Consider the following 11,765-nt stretch of genomic DNA (forward strand, 5'->3'; position numbering starts at 1 on the left):
AGACAATGTAAATAAGAAATGTCAACATGAAGTAGTAAAACGCTTAAATTAATTATGATAAGTTACTGCTTAAAGGCATAATTCTAAAACAAGTGATATTGTTGCTTCTTCTTCTTCATCATCTTTTTTTTCCTTCTGATGTACTTAAACTTTGTCATATGTTTATAATTGACCAAATGATGTTCACTTAAAATTGATTACAATCCACCACGAAAGGATGTGGTGCAGCGGATGAGGTTGCTCCTCCCTTAATCAGAGGTCTTGGGTTCGAGCCCTGAGTATGGAAAAATCCTTGGTAGGAAGCGCTTCCCCTCTATGGGGCCCTACGCGGTGTGAATCCGGATATAGTCGGGGTCCAATGAGGGTATCAGACACCGGGAAACCAAAAAAACAAAAAAAAAAATTGGTTACAATCCAACAATTCTTAATGCTAACTTAGATATTATAATATCTGCTAATTAATCATCTTAACTAAAGTATTATTTCAATCTTATAATAAAAAAAAGGTCTGATATATTTTAAGTTTTTGTTGTAGGGAGGGGTAAAAGGGGTTGCTGTCAACATACCACTGTTAGTTAAGCAATTCATAACAAATTTGATGAGAAGTAGTTTAACTTACTATACATGTTAGCATGCATTTTCCATGGGAATGAACAAGTCATGATATTATAATTTTATTCATTTATTTATTTATATATATAGGTATAGTGGGGTAGCTAGCTAGGGTACTCTGTGGTGATTCAAATAGGCCAGACAATAAGGGATGGTTGCTCTGTGAAACTTTAAAAAGATATATATGAGAGTACTACTTTTATTGCATTATTATCATAGGTGTATCAAGAATTTTGGTTTGATGCATTCAAAATTTTAAGTTCTTAGGGCTGAACTTACACATTTAAGATTATCGATTTTTCACATGTATTTCTATGCTCAGTGTAATAAAATTTCTGCATTATCAGTGAAGTTTAACTTGTATCATGTAGCAAGTCAGTTACCATTTTTACTAGGTTATCAATTAACGGTTATCATATAAAATTATTTTATAAGTGACTTGATTGGGCAAATATATCTTACACAAGTACATAAAACTTAAACTCTTAGTTTTATGATGGAGCAATTCATGATACTCATATTAACCTATGAGCAACATTTTATTCTTAATGATTTCTACTTAAGTAGTGTAGGCTTATGTTATATATATGCAGCAAACTGAATGCCTGCTGGTGGAAATAGGGCTGCCATTGACATTTACTATAACTATTGTCTACTGTAGTAAGTCATGTTTCTTTATGAGTGGTAGAATGAAACTTTCACTAAGAAAGGTTGTGGTGGCATGGAAAATATTTTTTCACCCTTAATTAGAGTTCTCGGGTTTGAGCCTTGCACATGAAGTTGTCTTTGTTAGAAAGCACCTTACCCCTAACGTGGGACTTCCTAATACGAATCCGAATATAATTGGGCTCCAATACAAGTACCGATTACCGGATGAGGAACAAAAAAATAGGTACAATGAAACTTTAGACTAGTTTTAAGACAAATTGGTAAATCCATATTTAAAGTTTGTTGAAGTTGTAAATCTGTTTACAATTCACATAGTACACACATCAAGTGATCTCTCTCTCTCTCGATGATACTCCCTTCAATATTATAAGGTGTTTTTAGCTTTTATATTTAGTCCAAAATAATAAGAATAATTTAGTGAAAACACTTCTTACTTTTTAGGAGTGAATGATTTCTTAAGGGGTGTGAACAAAATAAAAATACTACTATATATAATTATATGGACAGGAAGGAGTACTATTTTTTCTCCTCATATAAAGGGAATTGAAGAGGCTTTAAAGTAATTTGGTGGTTTCTATATCTTTATTCGAACGGGTAATATTTGAGGATTTTAGTATATTTAAAACCATGTCAGAGTGTTCTAATAAGATACTGTAATTTAGTGAGTTGCATATTTCAGGCACCATAAAAGTTTTCTGATATTTCTTGAATTATTGTTGCTTGTTGGAGTTATGCAACACAATTATTATGTGTATTAACTTATAATGTGCAGAGAATTAAACACCAAAGCTAGATACTAGAGGTTCTCAATCTTATTACGTACAAGTACAGACACAATTAATCATCCAACCATTATTGCTTGAGAGTTCCTTTCTCTATGGACCAGTATAAGCTTTTACCCTAGTTGTGCAGTATAAATGTCCGACGAAGACAATTGAATATCCTCCATTGCACGTGGCTCCGGCCCCACAGCAGAATGTTATGCTGGCTGTTTGTAGAGGCGCATCTAAGACGGATTCTATGTGTTTGAATACATTGTTTTCGATTCAAATTATAAATGCATATGAAGAAAAAAAATATCTTATATATAAAACTTATTTCGAATTTAAATCATGGATTTGCTTTTGGCAGTTTCATTGAAAACCTAGTGTTTCTGGCCAAATGGTGTGTGTGTATATATTTGTTTTATTCTACAAATTTAACGAGATCTCTAACAGACAACTCATATTGCTAAAGGGGAAAAAAAATTGTCGCTAATCCTATTTAACAATGATTTAGCGATGAATTATCAAAAATCTTGTTAGCTACGAGCTGTTCATTGATAGATTAATGCAATGAAGTTCATAATTGTTTTGGGTGTGTGAACTCCAAAGAGCGTACCGTTATAAATTGGTTGTTGTTGTTATAAGTAAAATGTTGTTATGGAGAAGTAAAATATAACATAAAAAATTGATTTCGAAAAAAACTTGATTGTTATAGAGAGATGCTATATGCGGGTGTTGTTATAGAAATGTCCGACCATATACATTGGCATGTGCAAAAAGGAAGTTAATAAGAGCTATTTAAGTAAAATTATGGGATCAACCAATGATTTTCAGAGCATATGTCTAATGTCGAAACCTTGTAATTACAATGGGACGAGGGAGGAAAAGTTAAAACAAAAAAGTGAGGAAAAATTATCTATGTCCCAAGATGTTGGAAAGCAATAGTCATGTCGCTATTAGCATCAATTTGTCCATTCACTTCACTTTTTTTTTAAATTTTTATTTTGATCGAAAAAGCATCAAATAAAACTATATAAACTCCATGGACATGGTTGCTAGCATATTTGATAGTGAAAATGGTCCCTCAACAATTAATGGCCACTTTCTCTACCATGAAATGGACTTGAATTGAAAAATATAGCTATTGGCTCCATTCGCAACATGGCCATAATTGTCAAAGTAGTAACATTTGCAACTTACTCTTTTCTTTTCCGATTTTTCATTCCATTATCTCCTTTGGATTGACTAATGCGAATTAGGGCGTGCTGGTAAATACTCACTTGGGAGTAAAGTGTTCGCTATGAAAAGTGACCATAACTAGAATCAAATCTGAGACCTCTGATTAAGGATAAACAAGTATCTAGCATAAACCACAAAAAGGGTGATGGTGTTCGAAACTACGTACATTAAATAACGAAGTCACTTGTACATGACTAGGTAGGGAAAACGCTAGAAAAAATGGCGCTTATTATTATTAGTAAACGTAGTTAACTTTAAAGTGCAAGTGAAATGTCAACTTTCAACCAACAAGTATACACAGTTGGATAGATACTAGAACTTACTACATATAAATTCTGAATCAAAATCGTTTATTTAATTCGACAAAAAACTTTTCACGGAAAGAGGGAAGAGATGCAAATTAAGAAAAAAAAAATAGCAAGTTGAAATTTAGAAATTAAAATGTGAAAAAGAGTTTGCATTGGAATTCAAAAGCAAATCAAGCACAATTTTTTGAGCAAATACTAACAATAACATGCTGGTCAAATTACCTTCCCAATAACCAAAAACATATCCCAATAAAACTTCCCAAAATACAGAAGACTGCCCCCTATCTTTCCTGCACCAAAGCAGCAAATATTCAGGCATACAAAATGAATAATGCATGTGCAATAAACAAGAAATATCAACAAGTGGCCAATATATGTAGGTAAGAATTTATACGTGCACGATATTCACATAACATACTAATTTATCATGATTTAGAAATAAATTAAGGTGGTAATTGAAATAAACTAACTACGATTTTGTGATAACCGTGTATGTGAAGACATGTCTCATATGTTAATTATTATTAGGTTGGTTACTAAGCGCAAGTAATTTTCCATAAAATGTATTAACTCCAAATTTACACAATTCAGTTTTGATTTTTCTTTTAATTTGGTTTGTTGTGGCATCTTTTGATAGACAAAAGAGGTTCAAACAGTTCTAAGGACAGCCAAATCAAACACATAAGATTATGTTTGATCCAATTGCAACTCCTTTTTGTGTTAGTACTATAGTTATTTTATTTTCCACCATAAGTAAATAAATAAATATAAAGTGTTATAGGTGTCTAATCTTAACTTTTAAACATTATCTTTTTGTCCACATACTAAATTACACTTACCTATCGGACAAACACAATAATTTAATTGCATGTTGATCCCATCTGCTTGACTTTAAACCAACAGTGCCTGAAAATTAAAGAGCTATTGACCCTCTAAAGTTAAGCAAACAACACCAATCTATTGAATTAACTAATGAAAAATTATACTAAGCACTAATCAAGAATCTTACAGCAAAAAAAAAGGAAGGTTACAACTTTTTCTTTTATTTTCCTTTTTTATGAACAACTTTGATAATGAGAATAATTGGAACATACTAAGAAAGTGCAAAAACAAATTGAACGGGTTTTTATTATAATCAGCGTCTGTAATTCCAGCTATTATAAAACATGAAACTCTGCGAATTGATCTGGATTAATATATACTATAGATCCTGCAAAGAATAAACAAATAAATACATCAATTTTTTCGTCTTACTTTATACAGTTAATTGAATTTCAGTACAGATGTGTCTAACCTGGCCTAAAAATTGGACCAAGCAACTAAATTAGTGTAAATTATTAAAATAATTTAAAAAGAAGCTTTGTTCTTTATACCATCCAAAGAAGAGGCAACAACTGCGGGATCTAATATGAAGGCATGTCAGCCTTAACAAGACAAAACAATATAGTATATGTTCCTTGCTACGTAGTTGTCTTTGCTATTATAGGAAGAAATAAAAAACCCTAATATATATACTTTTTTTAATAGATGATTTTATTTCTTGTGCAAGATTTTGACTTCGCGTGTTTCTTTCCCAAGGTGAAAAAATCACAGAAAGGGGGTGTACGTTTTCTTGGTTAAACTTGCTGGCCTATAGTCCCGTCTGATCTGACATCCATGTATATGCACATTGTTTTTTTTTTTTTCGTTTATATCATCCGGTATCAAAAGCTAATTTGGATTCGTATTAATTGGCCCGACGAATTGTTTAAACGTCCATTATTAGAAATTAATTGGCAGGACTAATCCAAATTTGTATCAGATAAGCCTACTAATTGGCCCGACTAACGGTTTAGCCATCCGATATTTGAAGTTAACTGGTCAAACTAATGCAAATGTGTATCGGATCTAGTCAGAATAGTAGCAGAAGTTAATCAGTCGGACTAATCCAAATTTGTATCGGGTAGGCCTACTAATTGGCCCGACTATTGAGGTTGGACAGATAATTGTTTTCTAATAACAAGAGGCGGAGCTAGGGTACACAAATGGGTTCATCTGAAACACTTTAGCCGGAATTATGTTGTTTATAAAAGGACACATTTTTTAATGGATATAATTGGCCCGACTAATTGTTTAGTCATCTGATATGTGAAGTTAACTGGTCATACTAGTATCAGAAGTTAACCGGTCAGACTAATCCATCGGATCTGGTCAGACTAGTATCAGAAGTTAATGGGTCGGACTAATCCGATGGGTATACAAGGGGGTTCAAGATGACCCCCTTGCCGGAATTACCCTGTTTATACAAGGTCACAACTTTTTTACTGTATATTATGTGGTAGATCGATGCTGAATCTATTTGGTTTCTTTATGTTTACTTCTTTATATCTTGGATCCCCTCAATAAAAATTCTAACTACACTGCCTACGACATGCTTAAATGGCCTATAAGATGTACAAAAAACTTAGATGGCTAGCAAGGTTCCAAATATGAGAAGGCAAAGCCAACCTAGTGGTCCATGTAGACATTCAATAGCTAGCACCACATTCACAAGCTAAGGGGTGAAATGCTGGTCATGCATTCCTTTTATCTTAAGACTACAAAAGAAAAAAGAGGTGGAAACTAAATGATCTTAAGATTAGTAATAAAGTAAATCAAAGGATTGTTAATAATGGTTAAACCTAGATCACATTCGAAATAATTGGATCGCTTGATGAACACTAAGCCAGAATTTTTCAGAATACAATTTAAAAAACTAGAAAAAAAGATTCTTCTTAAAGTTCATAATATATAATCATAATTTCATACAATAAGATCTTAATCCAAGAATTTTTCAACCAAGTAGTACTAAAAGTAGGTGTTTTCTCATAGAATTTATAGCTATATAATTTCATACAATGAGATCTTAATACAAAAATTTATCACACAAGTACAAGATCTTAATTTTAGAATTTATCACACTAGTACTAAAACTGAGAAGCAAGAAAATGATAAATTCAAAAGGACATGAAAATTTTGATCACCATAAACCAAATATGGAAATCAGTAAATCCCAAACATATATTCCCATAGAAAACTATCTGTATGTAGTAGACACGCCCATCCACACACAATACATAGAAAATTCAGAAACAGAAATTAATTCCTCTTGAGAAAAAAATAAAAATAAAAAGCTGAACAGTAGTTCATCATGAACACCTTTTAACTCACTGCAACATAACAATTATAATAATTAGCAGAACAAGAACAAATCCATGCATCTACAAATACCAAGTAACAGCAGTATTTTTTTATAAAAGTATAGTAAAAAACTACTAACATAATAGATCTGAAAAAGTGTACGCACCATGCATCAATAGAAAATCAAGATCTTGAATTATTTTTTTTAACTTGAAGAATTGTAATTCTGTTGACCCTATCTGTATCTTCCCACAGCTTTATTGAACCGCAACAATATTAATTTCACTTTTTCCACCACTAACATTATTATAACAATAATCATAATGGTTTAAAAGGGGTGAAAATTGTAATAGATGCAGTTCAAGAAAGCTGTGGAAAAATACAAAGAGAGCCATTAACCCTAATAGGGTTTTGCTTGAAAGGAGAAAAAAATGAGAGAGAAAAGATTTTTATTTTTATTTTTTATATGAAGATTGGAAGAAGTGAAGTGTAGAGAAAAGAAACAAAGGGGTAAGTATTTATAGTGGGAATTGAGGTCTTTTTAACTTCACCAATCCCAAGAAGAATATTGGGCCTAAAAGAAACTCTCTGATCACGACCCACTTTTTTCAACCTATTAAAAAGCCGACTTCCTTTGATCCCATTAATAATTTTCTCAATAATTAAATTGTTAAAGGATTTAAATTATTATTTTGCTCTGAATGTTATTGTTTTAACGTTTTATTTATTATTTGCTATGTTTTATTTGCTCTGTCTGGTTACTTTTGTTATTATCGCTTTCAATTTTTGTTATGTGTTATTTGAGCCGAGAGTCTTTCGAAAACAATCTCTCTATCTTCACTTGATAGGGGTAAGGACTATACCCTCTCCGGACCCCACCTGTAGTAATATACTGGGTATATTGTTGTTGTTATATATCAGGTTAGCTTATTTTAACTCGATAACTAACTATTGATATTAGGATATTTACCAATTTTTTGTACTCCCTCCGTCCCATAATAAGTGTCACCTTAGGATACCAATGCATATATTGACTAGTTTTTTCCATCTTTGCTTTTGGACAAAAAATGGCAAGTTTCTTTATTCAAAGCCAAAAGTTGGTATCACAATGTCAAATTTTGAGTTTCACGTGAAAATGAAAGTTTTGACCTATGGAAGATAGGATTAGTAAGAAGCAAAAGAAGTAGTAGTACTTTAAATGATGATGGTTGGATTTCCAATGTCAAAAGATGAACTACTTGTGCATGCTAATCATTAAGAGGAATAACCTTTTTTTTATTTTTTACATAAGGGTAATTTGGTAAACTTTATGCTTCATCATTGGTTTCTTAATATGTGTGTTTTTGGCTAAGGTGACACTTATTATGGGACGGATGGAGTATTAGTTAGTTATCATGTTCACTACTAAAAAATTTCTATTTTCCCATTGATTTTCCATTGGAAAATGTTCAGTGTCTATTTCTCACTGAATGTCGGTGGGAAAAACCTAAATAGTAAGATCTTCACACGGAAAAATTAGGAAGTTTCCCAACGTTTCAATGGAAACATGTTCCCACTATGTGTTTTCCTAGTGTGCTGGTTCGGTGGGAATGAGGTGGGAAAATCATATTTTATAGCACAAATTTCTCACTGTATATCGATGGGAAAAACGTTTATTTCTGTAGTGGTTTATTCCGGTTATTAATTAATGCTTATTATATAGATTTATGTATAATTATCTTATGAATTTACGTATTATGCAGTAATAGTATGAATTTACTATGTGATAGTAGTAGGTTTTTTGCTATTTTTATCATATTTACCTTATGTAGCAATTTATGTGACACACTCTTTTTTTTTTGTCCTAAAAAGAAGTCATCTTTTTATATTACAAATAATTTAACTTTAAAGTTCTCATTTTACCCTTAATTATGAGATGATTTACGATCAAATAAATGTTTATGACTTGTTCTAGAACATAAGTTTCAAATGTCTTCATTTTTTTTAAACGTGTAACCACTGAAACAATATCACATAAATTGACACGGAGAAATTAATTTTCATCATGAAAATTCATACCATACATTACCTTATAAGTAACTTGATTATGCAATTCTCTTACACTGCCCGCATATACTATTTACAACAACAACAACAACCCAGTGAAATCCCACAACGTGGGGTCTGGGGAGGATAGAGTGTACGCAGACCTTACTCCTACCAAGGTAGGACGACTGTTTCCGAAAGACCCTCGGCTCAATGAAAATCATAAAAAGAGGTCAGATAGGCTAAGAAATTCAAAGCGATATGGAAATGCAAATAATGAAAGCGACACAGATAAGATAGAATAATCAAAGTACAGGAAATAACAGATAATACCAGAAATCAGAGCACAAGAAATTCTACTGCGATAATGTGCCTATTAATAACCGCATATACAATTTAATTAACATTTAACTTAATTGATTTAACTATATAAATACTTTTTACATATTAATATATAAATTGACTCCAAATTAAATATTTTACTTTTTATGGAAAATTATTATTATTATTTACATACTTACATAACGAACAACTGGAAAAAAAAAAAAAAAAAAAAAAAAGGTCATCACCATTTACTGTGGCCAGGATGCAGCCTTGGGGATCTAACGGCTGTGCTTGCATCAACTCGTGGGTCCCACATTTAGATCTGGCAATTTGGAATTGGGCACGCGCCTTGGGGGACTTTATGCCCACAATTTGACACCTAATTTTGTAAAAAACTTTATTATCTTTGGGGTATGGAACTTTTATTTCTTTTTAAATTTTCTCATTGGCAGCGTGTGGGAGGGTCCAATGTTTTCTGTTGGTTGTTATGATTATGACAATCAAAAGATGCAGGATTTGCACATTCTTGTGGTCTTTCATTATTTTTCATTAATCTTTTGAAATAATATTAACTAATGAAGAAAAATATATTTTCCTAGCTAGGAATGTATAGTTTATAGAGTTGTTATTGGTTGTTCATTGTTTTTAAACTTGAGAATCACCTTGAGATTTCACAAAGCTGATTGATTGTACATATTTAAAATTTATTTTTTGACCAAAAAAATGGAGAAAAAGACTTTTTTTAAGTCTATTATTTTTGCTGTACCATTGATCGATAATTGAGAGCATTTAAATATTGTTTTGGTAGAAACAACGTTTACTAGTCATTTTTGAGTCATATTTTTTAAAGAAAGTAACCGTTGTCACGGAGTTTCAATATCTACACGTAAAACTCCATGATTATGTTGAAGTTTCACCTGCAGAATGTAAAACTCAATGGTAGTAACGATTTTTTAATTACACATATTGAAAAGTGGCTATTTGTGGATTTTATGCAAAATATGTGGCCTACATTTATAGCTCCTCTGAAATATGGGTTACTTGGTCTCCTTATTTGGTCTTGGACACTTCTTCTCTCATGAATCCCGAGCTAGCTTTTGAGGTTCAGTTAGATACATTTCTTTACAGATAAGTCAGGGGGAAAGCCACTGATGTATATATGTAGGGGGGGGGGGGGATGCTATACATATGTGTTATTCAAAAAATGGGAACAAAACCAAAGACATCAAGCTTTAACGTTTATTTAATATATTATTTTACGCTTTCAATAACTGTAATTACGGTGTAAGTTATTCGAAATATAATTTGAAAACTAGACAACCACAGTAAAGAGAAGAAGCAGAAATAAAAGAATCAGATGAATGATGAACAAATCCGAGCCCACTGAATCCACATTGTGTCCTTAAGGAACTTAATTGCCCCAAGTATTCGAGGTTACAGATTATTTCCTCTCAGGATAGAACAGATGACCGTCGCCGGTCTAGCGGTACCTCAAACGCTAGGTGCGACGAACTTTCACACGGCAACCAAATCACACAATACTGATTGACTTTTATTTGAAAACAATGCATATAAAGAGATGATAGAATTTTTGTATTTTTGTATATAAATCTGATGGAAATGGTTAAGTATTTAAAGCTAATAAAGTAAAGGAGTAAAGATGTGTGAAACCTTTTCCATGAAAAGATGCAATGGTCCATTTCCCATTCACACCAATTAATTTATAGAACCCCAACAATTTCTGACTTTCTATAGGTATGATTTTTATAGCTTTGCATTACACAAAACAAATTGTTAAAACAATGGTTGCCCTTTTAAGGAATTATTATTATTATTATACAGTAAGCTAGCAAGTGAAGCACACACATTATCCATGCAGGTAAGAATGAGTTGGGTTAAATATGTTTATGATCCCTTAATTAAATAAAAATAAAAATAAAGGTGTGCAAAAAATGAAATAAATTAGAGAGGAAAAAAAAAATAACATAGGGTTCTCACATGGTAGCATGTGAGGGTGGACCCACAGTGGGAACGGTGTGTTAAAGATGACATGTACCGTTTTTTCCGGTTTGTTGCCCCGACACTTTTATTATTCCTACGGTGCACCGTTTTCCCCCCTTTAACTTTATTTTATTTATTATAAAGTTAAAAAAAACTTTATTTTATTATAATTATATTACATAGCACTCTAATTAATTTGGTCTTGTTATTTTATCATCTGTTACATATATTTTGTGTTTATTTCTCGTATCTGCATGTGTGTTAGTTCAGTTGAACCAATATTTCAACCGAATATATATGTGCATAAGGTCTGAGACACTCTACCCTCTCCAGACCCCACGTTATGGGATTTCACTGGGTTGTTGTAATATATATGTGCATAAAAAATTACTAAATTTTAATGAATATTATATTATGGCCCCAAAATATTATAAGTAGGGCAGAGCTATAGTATTAAGTACAGATTAATCATAGCTTTTGTTTAGATCCCGGTTTGTATTAAGAAATTCATCAAATATGTATAAACATTTAATTGCGGACTCAATAACCAAAAGGAGCTATAAATTCAGTTGCATTCAGAAACTATAAACTTTAAATCATGACTCAATAGTTGGTTTGAAGTTCAACAAATTCAGTTCTAAGAACTAAATTTAAAAATTGAATT

Source organism: Lycium barbarum, chromosome 7 (genome assembly GCF_019175385.1).
Source record: "Lycium barbarum isolate Lr01 chromosome 7, ASM1917538v2, whole genome shotgun sequence".
NCBI classification, from domain to species: domain Eukaryota; kingdom Viridiplantae; phylum Streptophyta; class Magnoliopsida; order Solanales; family Solanaceae; genus Lycium; species Lycium barbarum.